The 12,500-nt window shown below is 48.9% G+C and overlaps 1 non-coding gene across 1 annotated transcript in view; it reads right to left on the bottom strand.

Moving 5' to 3' along the window:
- Positions 1-1,383, bottom strand: part of LOC124588094 — a 1,910-nt gene extending 527 nt beyond the window's left edge. The window contains exon 1 of the ribosomal RNA XR_006975730.1: positions 1-1,383. This exon is cut by the window's left edge and continues 527 nt beyond it. This is a non-coding gene — a ribosomal RNA (small subunit ribosomal RNA).
- Positions 1,384-12,500: the final 11,117 nt, after the last annotated feature.

Here is a 12,500-nt window from a genome sequence, read left to right as displayed (position 1 = left end):
GAACGGCCATGCACCACCACCCACCGAATCAAGAAAGAGCTATCAATCTGTCAATCCTTCCGGTGTCCGGGCCTGGTGAGGTTTCCCGTGTTGAGTCAAATTAAGCCGCAGGCTCCACTCCTGGTGGTGCCCTTCCGTCAATTCCTTTAAGTTTCAGCTTTGCAACCATACTTCCCCCGGAACCCAAAAGCTTTGGTTTCCCGGAGGCTGCCCGCCGAGTCATCGGAGGAACTGCGGCGGATCGCTGGCTGGCATCGTTTATGGTTAGAACTAGGGCGGTATCTGATCGCCTTCGAACCTCTAACTTTCGTTCTTGATTAATGAAAACATACTTGGCAAATGCTTTCGCTTCTGTTCGTCTTGCGACGATCCAAGAATTTCACCTCTAACGTCGCAATACGAATGCCCCCGCCTGTCCCTATTAATCATTACCTCGGGTTCCGAAAACCAACAAAATAGAACCGAGGTCCTATTCCATTATTCCATGCACACAGTATTCAGGCGGGCTTGCCTGCTTTAAGCACTCTAATTTGTTCAAAGTAAACGTGCCGGCCCACCGAGACACTCACTCAAGAGCACCCTGGTAGGATTGCAACGGGGTCCGCCTCGGGACGCACGAGCACGCACGAGGCGCGTCGCACGCCTTCAGCTCGCCCCACCGGCAGGACGTCCCACGATACATGCCAGTTAAACACCGACGGGCGGTGAACCAACAGCGTGGGACACAAATCCAACTACGAGCTTTTTAACCGCAACAACTTTAATATACGCTATTGGAGCTGGAATTACCGCGGCTGCTGGCACCAGACTTGCCCTCCAATAGATACTCGTTAAAGGATTTAAAGTGTACTCATTCCGATTACGGGGCCTCGGATGAGTCCCGTATCGTTATTTTTCGTCACTACCTCCCCGTGCCGGGAGTGGGTAATTTGCGCGCCTGCTGCCTTCCTTGGATGTGGTAGCCGTTTCTCAGGCTCCCTCTCCGGAATCGAACCCTGATTCCCCGTTACCCGTTACAACCATGGTAGGCGCAGAACCTACCATCGACAGTTGATAAGGCAGACATTTGAAAGATGCGTCGCCGGTACGAGGACCGTGCGATCAGCCCAAAGTTATTCAGAGTCACCAAGGCAAACGGACCGGACGAGCCGACCGATTGGTTTTGATCTAATAAAAGCGTCCCTTCCATCTCTGGTCGGGACTCTGTTTGCATGTATTAGCTCTAGAATTACCACAGTTATCCAAGTAACGTGGGTACGATCTAAGGAACCATAACTGATTTAATGAGCCATTCGCGGTTTCACCTTAATGCGGCTTGTACTGAGACATGCATGGCTTAATCTTTGAGACAAGCATATGACTACTGGCAGGATCAACCAGGGAGCTGCGTCAACTAGAGCTGAGCAGCCGGCCGCCCGGGAGTGTGTCCCGGGGGCCCGCGCGAACACGCAAGCGTCCGCTCAATTATTCTGCAAACAGGAGGAGGCTGAGCTCCCCTGCACAATACACCTCGAAACCCTCTCAGGTCCCGGCGGCGCGCAGCGCCGTCCTAAGTACTTGGTCGGGTTCGAGAGAGGCGCAATCGCCCGGGGTTTGGCGAGTAGACGCTTTAGGTGCGACCACCCGTGCTCCCAACTGAGCTTGCCGCTGCCGACAGAGGCCCGGGAGCGTGCTGTCGTGGCATTGCCGGCGGGAGACAACACGCGCCACCTACGGTGGCCGGCAGCTCCAACGCCAGCGCCACAGAAGGACAAAAGCCCCACTTGGGTGCCGAAGCGAACTCTCCCAGCACAGCGCACGCGCCAACACGTCCGCACAGCTGCGATACAATCCACCTGCGAGAACCGCAGAGGCGACCGAGCAGCAGACGGCGTCGCGGCGCCGAGCGACGGGCGGCGGCGCATCCTCAGCGCACACAGTCCTCAATCGGACCAGCACACTGCAGATGTCCACCGCGCTTCGCACCGGGCCCGCGAGGACCTACTTTGGCCGCACGGCGCCGCGTGCAGGGTGCGCCGGCGCGCAGCTGCGCCGCCTGCCGCCTCCGTCGGCCGGCGCGCCTGCCACTGGCCGCCCCCACCAGCCGGCTGTAGCGCGTGCGCCCACGCACCGCGCGGCCAGCACGCCGGGAGGCCCCCCCTCACCGGCCGGGGACGGTCCCACCCAGCCACCGCCGCGTATCGCTTCACACCCACATGCCATTCACGTTCGTGGGCATGGTGGGTATCGCTGAAACAACCGGTTGGTAGCTCAACCGATCGTCGCCATCACTGATTCACCTCTAGCGAGAACAACCGCACCACAACGGTTTACCAGTTGTTCATTTGCGTAACGTCACCAGCAAACGTAGACGTCCATCGCCATTTGCAAATTCAACGATTGTTGCATGCCTGTGTCAGGTGTCACGACACACTATGTCTGCCCACATACACGCAACAACATGTGCACGCTTCGCGAACACGTGGAAGGTGGCCCCCGTACGTATGCGATGTCCATTGCGCGAACGACTGTCAACCGGCCTCTGTCGCATGTCGCAGATGTGGAACGCAGTGCACCATGCTATCACGGTGTGTGAGAAGAGACGACTACGTCTGACAACACGCACCACTACATCAACAGACGGCTCATGCTGATCGCCATCCACGGCATACCATACTGCAATCCAGCTCTTATAGGGAGACGACACGTAGCTGAGTGCACAATATTTGGACCGTATGGTTCGCCGTTGTTGGCGCAGTCGTGGTACGGTCACACATGTACCACGATGTATCATTCAGTACATGAGGACCAATGTGCAGTACAGTGTGTGATTTGGACGTACAACATCAGCGGACAGTTGACACAAGCCGTACCACAACGTAGGCTGTGCTTCGCCATGCGAATGCCAATGAACAACTGCGAAGGGCATTGAGCATGTACGTCCTGCTGCCATCCGCATTACAGTGTATAGCTGCAAGGTGTTTAACATGAAGCGATACTCTGGGGACCGGGCAGTGCGAGTAGCAAACTATATTGCGGGGGTTGCAGTTAGGCAACACTACACTAATTTAACGCGTCGTATGACAATTACAGAGCGGGTTAAGGCCCAACGTGTGTTGGGTTAAGGCCCAACGTGTGTTGGGTTAAGGCCCAACGTGTGTTGGGTTAAGGCCCAACGTGTGTTGGGTTAAGGCCCAACGTGTGTTGGGTTAAGGCCCAACGTGTGTTGGGTTAAGGCCCAACGTGTGTTGGGTTAAGGCGCAACGTGTGTTGGGTTAAGGCGCAACGTGTGTTGGGTTAAGGCGCAACGTGTGTTGGGTTAAGGCGCAACGTGTGTTGGGTTAAGGCGCAACATGGGTTAGGTTAAGGCGCAACATGGGTTAGGTTAAGGCGCAACATGGGTTAGGTTAAGGCGCAACATGGGTTAGGTTAAGGCGCAACATGGGTTAGGTTAAGGCGCAACATGGGTTAGGTTAAGGCGCAACATGGGTTAGGTTAAGGCGCAACATGGGTTAGGTTAAGGCGCAACATGGGTTAGGTTAAGGCGCAACATGGGTTAGGTTAAGGCGCAACATGGGTTAGGTTAAGGCGCAACATGGGTTAGGTTAAGGCGCAACATGGGTTAGGTTAAGGCGCAACATGGGTTAGGTTAAGGCGCAACATGGGTTAGGTTAAGGCGCAACATGGGTTAGGTTAAGGCGCAACATGGGTTAGGTTAAGGCGCAACATGGGTTAGGTTAAGGCGCAACATGGGTTAGGTTAAGGCGCAACATGGGTTAGGTTAAGGCGCAACATGGGTTAGGTTAAGGCGCAACATAGGTTAGGTTAAGGCGCAACATAGGTTAGGTTAAGGCGCAACATAGGTTAGGTTAAGGCGCAACATAGGTTAGGTTAAGGCGCAACATAGGTTAGGTTAAGGCGCAACATAGGTTAGGTTAAGGCGCAACATAGGTTAGGTTAAGGCACAGTACGGGTTAGGTTAAGGCACAGTATGGGTTAGGTTAAGGCACAGTACGGGTTAGGTTAAGGCACAGTACGGGTTAGGTTAAGGTACAATACGGGTTAGGTTAAGGTACAATACGGGTTAGGTTAAGGTACAATACGGGTTAGGTTAAGGTACAATACGGGTTAGGTTAAGGCACAATATGGGTTAGGTTAAGGTACACATTGTTGTAAGGAAAGGTGTTTTGGGGGGGGGGGGGGGCCGGTTTGTTGATTGTGATTATCGTAAGTAAATGACTGCGGCATCATCGGATTTGCCACGTCAGGGTGCACCTTTGGCTCATAACAGGCGGCGCTCTGATTCCATGCTTGTGGCAGACCTGTGTCTTTCATTCCTGCCATTGTTTGTGTGGTGTGACAGGAGGCAGTATTGTGATGTTGGGTGCACCCCTGTGTGGGACATGTGTGGGTGTTGGTGGCTTAGCTGAGCAATGGTGGTTGTCGGAAGGGTGGGATATTCTGTTTTCCGAGTGGACCTCCCGGTCTGGTTATGATAGTGTGGATTGTCTAATGTGGCAGAGAGGATGCACTGGGTGTTGTTCCATGCTGGTGCTTACATATTGTCTGTGTGCCTGTTACAGGCAGAGAGTAGTGCGTGATAAGAGTGTCTGGCTGACGTGTGATTGTGAGCAGAGTCTTTCAGCATGTATACGGACAGTTGTATACATTATCTGTATTCTGATGGCTCTATCTATTACTAATCAGCGCCGTGTATACGTTTACTCCGGTTCCAGTCGAAACTATTGTATCTCTGTACATTAGTGACACGGCGAGCCCGCTATGTAGTTACTCGTCTCGGCAGCTTCCACCGGTGTATGGCAAATGATTATAAGGAATCAGTCTAGTCGTCAATACCGATAGTGTGACGTCACATGTCTGGGGTGGGGGACGCTGCGCCCTTCCGGTGGGTCATGGCCTAGGAAGACTCTTCCCACGCAGGGGGGCTTGGACTGTCATTGACTCTTCCGGGTAATATACTTGCCGTACGTTTTTGCGACTGCGAGTGCAACGCTCACCGGTACCGACATGGATGGAGCGCCTCCTAGCTGCCGCTGAGCATCTGCATTCGTACAGAGAGCAACGCGATCGCGTCTGTAGCTCGTACGTGGTACAGCTCGCAGCTCATGTATATGGACAAATTTTTTTTTTTTTTTTTTTTTTTTTTTTTTTTTACAAATTATTCTACATTATATGGTCCATCCCTAAAACATATATGGACCTTACAATCTCTAATACTTTATTATTTCTTATACTACGTTACAATGGTTAGTCTATCTCGTATTTTCTACAACATTGTTAACAATTTGTAATTATTATTATCTATTCTACCAATTTTTCATACATTAATTGCAACTTTCTACATTCAATTCTAAAGTTTTTATTAATTTTATTTTACAATTTTCGGCCTTCTTAGCCCTACTGGCTATTCCAGTAGGTTACCATCCCTAGGGACGTGGACCCGGGCCGCTACTATCTACTAACCACTGCTTTTTTCTGTTTTCCATTACCCTTCACCAGTTTCCCACCACCTTATCTAATCTACGTATAGCGCTCCTACTACTATTCTACTACATATTTGAGCGCTATTTTCTTATGCTACTCTACTGTCTATCTGTTGGCTAGACTGGAGTGGAGGAACCTTCTTCTCGGTGGGACGATCCAGCTCGCAGTGTCCGGCCTGACCTGAGGTGGCCAGTACGGTCCAACCTGGAAGGCGGCCGGTCCAGCGCGACGGCGGCCCCACCAGTCTTCTTCCATCGCTCCGGTCTCCTTCCCGAGGAAGGGGAGGGAGCGTCCAACTCTCTTCCTCTCCTCCTGCTCCATCTTCTTTTCTGTCCGGTAGGCACCAGGGGCTGGTAGACCATCTCCCCTAGTGCTAGTCTTAGTCGAGCTATTCTTACAATTAGTTGTTATATGTTTGTAATGCTACATCTGATATTCTTGTTGTTAATTTATCTAATATTTTAACTTTTTCTTCATCCCATATTATTTCCTGTATGTTATTGGTATTTAGTCTATTTCTTTCCTCTTGAATTTCTCTAGTGAGAGTGGTGCACTCGAATACTAAATGTTCTGGGGTGCCCACCTGGACCCCACATTCACACTCTTCTGACTCCTTTCTCCCTATCCTGTGTAAATACACAGGGTAGGGTCCATGTCCTGTGAGGAAATGTATAAGACCTTTACTAGGCTGGAAATTTTTGTACTTTAGTCTTTCTTTTATATTTGGAAATATTCTGTAAACCCTTCTTGCTGTTTGAGAATTTTCCCATTGTTGTTGCCATATATTTATTATTTCTTCTTTTATTTCCTTTTTACTTCCCAGGTGTTTCCCCATGATTTCCCTGATTTTGTCGAAATTTCCCCTTTTTAACCAATAGTTGGCTGCTTTTTGTCTTATTAATAGGTCTAATGGGCAGAGGCCCATTATAACTAGTAATCCATCTGTTGGTGTTGTGCCAAATGCCCCTATTGATCTTAGTAGTATGTTTCTTTGAATTCTCCTCACAGCCATGGAAGGCTTCAGAAGGCGCAACCTGTGGGCCCACAAACTTGATCCATATCCCATTATTGACACTAGCAGGCTGCCGTGGTATAGTTTGATGACATTTGGCGGTAAGTGAAATCTTTGCTGCCCGATCCTTATTAGTTTATGCATTATCGCTAGTGTCTTTCCTCCTGTTTGTTCAATATGGGTCCTAAAATTCCATCCTTGATCCAGGTAGACACCCAGATATTTACTTACATTTTTTCTTACTACAATTGCGTTGTCGATCCTGATTGACGGATCTCTTGCCATTTTCCCTTTCAGGAGCATATAGTTCGATTTTTGAGGCGCAATTGCCATTTTAGAATTCCTACACCAGGCACTCAGGATATCCATTATGTTTCTACTTCGCCCTTCTAGTTGTAATCGGCTATTACCATGTGTTAAGATTAGCAGGTCGTCCGCGTATGCAACGGCTCCCAATACTGATGCTTCCTGCTGCAGGGAATGCAGCAACGGCTCCATATTTATATCCCAAAATACGGGGCCGCAAACTGATCCCTGTGGACATCCTTTAGTGATGTTCTTGGTCACAACCGCATTCGGGGACGTCATCTGTACCACCCGGTCTCTACAGTAGCTCTTGAAACATCTGTATAGTGCCGCCGGACACTGCATATCCTGCAAGCAGGTAAACAGCGCCGGCCACCACAGATTATCAAACGCCCCTGAGATGTCCACCATCACTCCTAGAACATATGTGCAGTTCGACGAGCTGACAAGTTCGGCCGCCGTGTTGGTGGCGTCTTCCGTCGATTTTCCACGGCGGAAACCGAATTGCCATTCGTGCATTCCTGCCATTTCCCGGTGACCAGTCAATCTCGCACAGAGCAATTTCTCAAGGGCTTTGCCCAAGGTATCTAGCAGACATATTGGCCTGTATGCTTTGTGTTCTGTTGGGTCCTTGTCTGGCTTCTTTAGTATTATTATTTCTGCTCTTTTCCATCTCCTTGGAAAAGTACCTCTTTCCAGACATTTATTATATAGGTTTGCCAGTATCGGGGCTATTTTTCCTTTTATTGCTTGAAGTACCTCAACCGTGACCCTGTCGGGTCCGGGAGATTTTCCTCTTTTTAGGTTTGATATTACGTCTACCACCTCCTGCGGTGAGAAGGGGTAGACCATTGTATTGTTGTTGTATTCTTCTTGTGCTCTCTCTCTTATAGCCGCCTGCTCCGGTGTGTCCTCAGAGGGATCATCATCCGGTAGCAGGGCTTGGAGGAGCACCGTTATTGTTTCTTGTCTGGTTGTGGTCATTCTATTTTCGCCTGGTATTCTTATAGATGATAAGACTGTTGGAGCTCTTATTTTTTCCCTAGCTAACTTGTATGGCTTTCCCCAGGGATCCATTGCCAGGTTATTTCTTACGAAATTTTCCCAGCTTCTTTTTCTAACTTCTATAATTTCTCTTTTATATCTCTCCCTTAGTTGTCTGTATATACGCAGTCTATGCTCCCTGTCTTGTGGGTTAAATGTGCGCTGATACCTGCGTCTTGCCCTGCGCGTAGCCTGACGTAGGTCACTTAGTTCTGGAGTCCATGGTGCCGGGTGCACGCTTTGGACTCTGCTTCTCTTTGGTACGACTGCTTCTATTACTTCCTTTATACTTTGAACTATCTGCTCCGCTGTTTCATCAACCTCGAGATCCTCATCCAGCTCTGGCGGGCTGTACTCCCGGGAGAGTCTTTCCCAGTCTACCTTTTTATAGTCATATTCTGAAAGCCATTCCTGTGGCGCCACATTCTGTTCTGATTTTAGTATATACTTTATTACATTATGATCACTGGTCGTTGCATTCTCCAATACCTCCCATTTATCTATTTTATTGGTAGCCCTGTTATTTGCCAGTGTTACATCTATATTTGTTTTTGCCCCTGCTCTATTTGAATATGTTGGTATCTCGCTAGGTGCGTTTATTATATCTAGATTTAATTCACTTATTGCATCTTCTAATTCCTGACCTTTTTCGTCTTGTTCTCCGCTGTGCCACAGGAATGACTTTGCGTTTGCATCCATTGCTATGATTACTTGATGGCCCTGTAGAGTTCTACATATTTCCTTTAGTTGTTCTAGGTACATAGTTATTGGCTCTCTATACTGACAATATATTGATACTAAATACCACTTAGTGTTTTTGGCGTGTACTTCGATTGTTACAACATGTTCATTTGTAAATTGATTTAATACTATTGTTCTTATATTACTATTTAAAATTACTATTGCAGACATTGGTCTTTCTCCCTTCATGATTATTTGAGCCGTGGCTGTCATTCCTGGGATTTTACCCTCCCGGGAGTACGGTTCTTGCAAGCATAGTATGTCAGCTTTAAGTTCTTCTGCTAATTTACGCAACTCGTAGTTTACTTGTACGCTTCTCATTGTATTAATTTGGAGAACTAAAAGATCCATTACGGATGATATGTATGGTAATGATCTTCTGGCCATGTCTTATTGGGGTCAAATCCTATTCGGCCGTATGTTGTTACCATTTGTATATATATATTTTCCAAATTGTATTTTACGCCTCTTCTTTCGTATACTTGCTTTACTATTTCCTGTAATTGTTCGTGTTCCGTGGGGATTCCGGCCGCGGCTAGCTGAATGCAGTCAACGTCCGCCAAAGCTGGATAAGTAATTCTCGAGCCGTTTGTGTGCCCCACTCTCACTAGTTGGCGTAATGCAGTGGTTAGCAGACCGGGTTCTTCTAGTCTTGCCATCTGCAGTGCGTTTTCGCATATCTTATAAGTGTTCTTTGGGTCCATTGCATTATATGTGTCACTCTTGCTTGACTGATTGTTTTTATCTTTTATATGTTCTGAGTGGTCTCTTTTGGGCGAGCTCGGTCGTCCGTCCTCGCCCTTCATCGGCGTTTTCTTTTCATTAAAAACGGACGACCGAGGTCGTCCGTATTTCTTTCCTATGTTGTTCTTTTCTATGTCTTTGTTTTGTCTCTGTGTTGGTGTAGTGTGTTGTGTCCTGGGCGCCTCTGGTCGCCCATCTCTGCCCTCCATCGGCATTTTCTTTTCATGAAAAATGGGCGACCGAGGTCGCCCTTCTGTTTGTACTTGTGCTTCTTGCGTGTTCATTGTTTGTACTTGTGCGTCTATCATGCTTATTGTTTGTACTTGTACATCCCTTGTTGTATTTTGTTTCTTGTCTTGTATCAGTGTTTCTCGTTGTGTCTTGGGCACCTCTTGCTTTCTATCTCCGCTCTCCATCTGCATTTTCTTGTCATAAAAAACGGGCGACCGAGGTCGCCCTTGTGTTGGTGTTCTTTCAATGGGAGTATTGGCAATACAGTTTTGTGCTGTACATGTTTTGTGTTGATTGTTATCCCGTTTGTTATCCCGTGTGTTTTTTGTTGTTCCCTTGTTTTCAGGTTGTTTATCTGTGATTTCTTTTGCATCTTTTTCCCTTGCCCCTACTGCTTCTCTGATTTTCATGCCCCTTAGCGTATCTCTTAGTTGCTTGCTTGGTGATTTATGCTTCTTTCTTTTCTCTTGGGGGTTAATCTCCATAATCTGTCCTTTGTATAAGTCTTCCTAGTAACAGCTGATACGTGGGGCATTCTTTGGAGTTTGGTGCTCTACATTTTCTTTTTCCCCTTCTATTGCATGGTATACATGTCTCAGGTCTGTTCTTCTCTGGGCACTCTTTCTTGTTGTGGTTGTCCGTTCCACAGTGACCACAGGTGGGGTCACCCCAGGTACAGTACTTCTGTACGTGACCCAGATCCATACATCTGTGACACCTGGGTACCACGCAATAATCTTTGACCGCGACTGAACTATACTCCACATATACTCTACCATTTTGTATGAGTTCTTTTCTCAATGTTGGGGAAACCTCAACTACTTGATGTCCCGTATCTCTGTCTTTTCTCCCCATTCTAAATTTTGGTCTAAATTCCTTTTTGAAGTCTTGTGGGCTCATTTTTTCTTCAAAATTCTGAGTGTAAATACACTCCGTTAGTTCCTCTGGTGTCAACCTATTTGACACATCAAATACAGTCATTAATGGCCATCTTTTCTTTGTCCTCTCACATATTACCGATCTCTGTAAATCTTTGTGCCCCATTATTGTGTTCCTATCCTGTTGGGTGGGAGTTTCCACTATGACTGCATTTTTTGCAACTACTACTTTGTTTATTTTGACTTTTGCTTTGGTTGGATTAATTACTCTTGTGAATATTTCCTTCACCTCTTTTACGCTCTGTCCTTCTTTTGGCTTCAAAAATAATGCCACTCCTTGTTTTGCTGTCACTTTTTCTATACTTTCTTTCATATTGATTTGTTGTTTCTGTGGTCCTCCTGCCACCACTGTGGCGTATGTTTTTGTTTTTTCGGCTATTATTTGTTTATTTTGTCGTTCCAGCTCTTGTATCCTACCTTCAAGCTGGCTTTGGGCAATTGCCCATAGGGCCAGCTTGTCTTTTATTTCATTTAGTCTGTCATTGCTCATCTTCCCTTTATCTGTCACCAGTAGCGCATTTATCTCCTTTAGCCTTTCGGCTGCGCTCTTTATTTCATTTTCATCATTCACCTCGTATCGCTCGGAAGTCTCTCTCTCTGTATTTTCCGCCATGATTCTGAGAGAGACCAAAGAGTTGAGAGCCCGTCTCTTTCCCCGGACCGGCTCTTCTGGCATGGGGGGAGGCTAATTGCAGCTCGCTCACCAGTCCCGCCCCTGGACCAAGAGCTTTGTGAGCTGCCGGGTTTAGCGCGCCGTTTCCAGCGCACTAGTCCCCTTCCACGACTGTGCCACTGGGGATTTCACCCGTCCCTCCCCGGCAAATGCCCAGCGCATTCCGGAGAGGCGGATTCACCTCTCGGCCTTCGCCCCCTACTAGGCCGAGTTTCCACCCTAAGGCCTTGGACCCAGCCCTACTCAGGTGCTGGGTCGGTCCCCCAGACTTTCGGGGGTCTGGCCCCATCTAACCTAGCCAGGGACGTGTTACCACGCCCTGGTTTGGCGGAGCATGCCGAAATCCCCGACATGGCGCTGAGCCTTTGCCGGCTCAGGCCACGATCCCTCCCCAGCGAGTACAGCCGTGGGAAGAACTGGACAGATGTTGTGTCCTTGTTGACGCAGCTCCCCCTGCGCCATGCACCCTTTGCTTTCGCTTTGGGTTGGGGGACTTTTAACGTCGTCCATGACGTGAGGAACTGCAGTGGCAGGACCGCAGGGTTCCGGGATCGTCGTGAGACTTACCCTCATACCCCCGCCCCGCCACCGCGCTCAACTCAGGAGAGACAGCTGTTATGTCTCTCGTAACGCAGCTTCCCCTGCGCCATGCACCCTTTGCTTTCGCTTGGGTTGGGGGCATTTAACGTCCTGCCATGACGGGAGTTTTACGTCCTGCCTTGACACACGACAACCCACACCTATCGACGCAGCCCGGAAGGTGTTAAGGGAGTCAGTCCGGGTCTTATATGTGGAGTTTTACATCAACGAGACGGTGCGGCACTCAAACCCGAGTTACGTTCCCCGGAGGGTCTCCACACGTACTGGGGGATCATGACCGACCATGTCTCACCCACCGCTTTTGATAATTCACGGTGGGCCAGTGCGGACCAGTGTGGGTTGCACCCAGTTAAGGGCTAGCCTTTTAACGTCATGCATGGACGGCCCTTCCCGTGTTAGCTTCGCCCCATCTTGTGGGGGTACTGAGCGCCAGGGCCACGTCAAGGCCACGGGATAGGACATTGCGGTCCCCGCCCCACTCAGGTTCCTCTGAGCCCTGCTGAAGACAAATTTTCAGGGAATCAGAGGGTCTCCTGGCGGTTTTAACCCAGTTGTCGGGAGGCAACACACCTCCCCCGGGTGACGCCACGCAGACCGCTTTCCCAGCGGGAATGTCGCATATTGGACATAACTCTTCATGAAACGCACGTTATAGGGGTGGATTGCACATTGCGAGTGCGAGCAAAGTCCGCCGTTCATCCGCTGGAGTTGCGAGTTGGGCGGTTGG

This window comes from Schistocerca americana, unplaced genomic scaffold, assembly GCF_021461395.2.
Source record: "Schistocerca americana isolate TAMUIC-IGC-003095 unplaced genomic scaffold, iqSchAmer2.1 HiC_scaffold_635, whole genome shotgun sequence".
In the NCBI taxonomy this organism is placed as follows: domain Eukaryota; kingdom Metazoa; phylum Arthropoda; class Insecta; order Orthoptera; family Acrididae; genus Schistocerca; species Schistocerca americana.
Note: the sequence above shows the minus strand (reverse complement) of the source record. Positions and strands in the feature narration are given on the sequence as shown.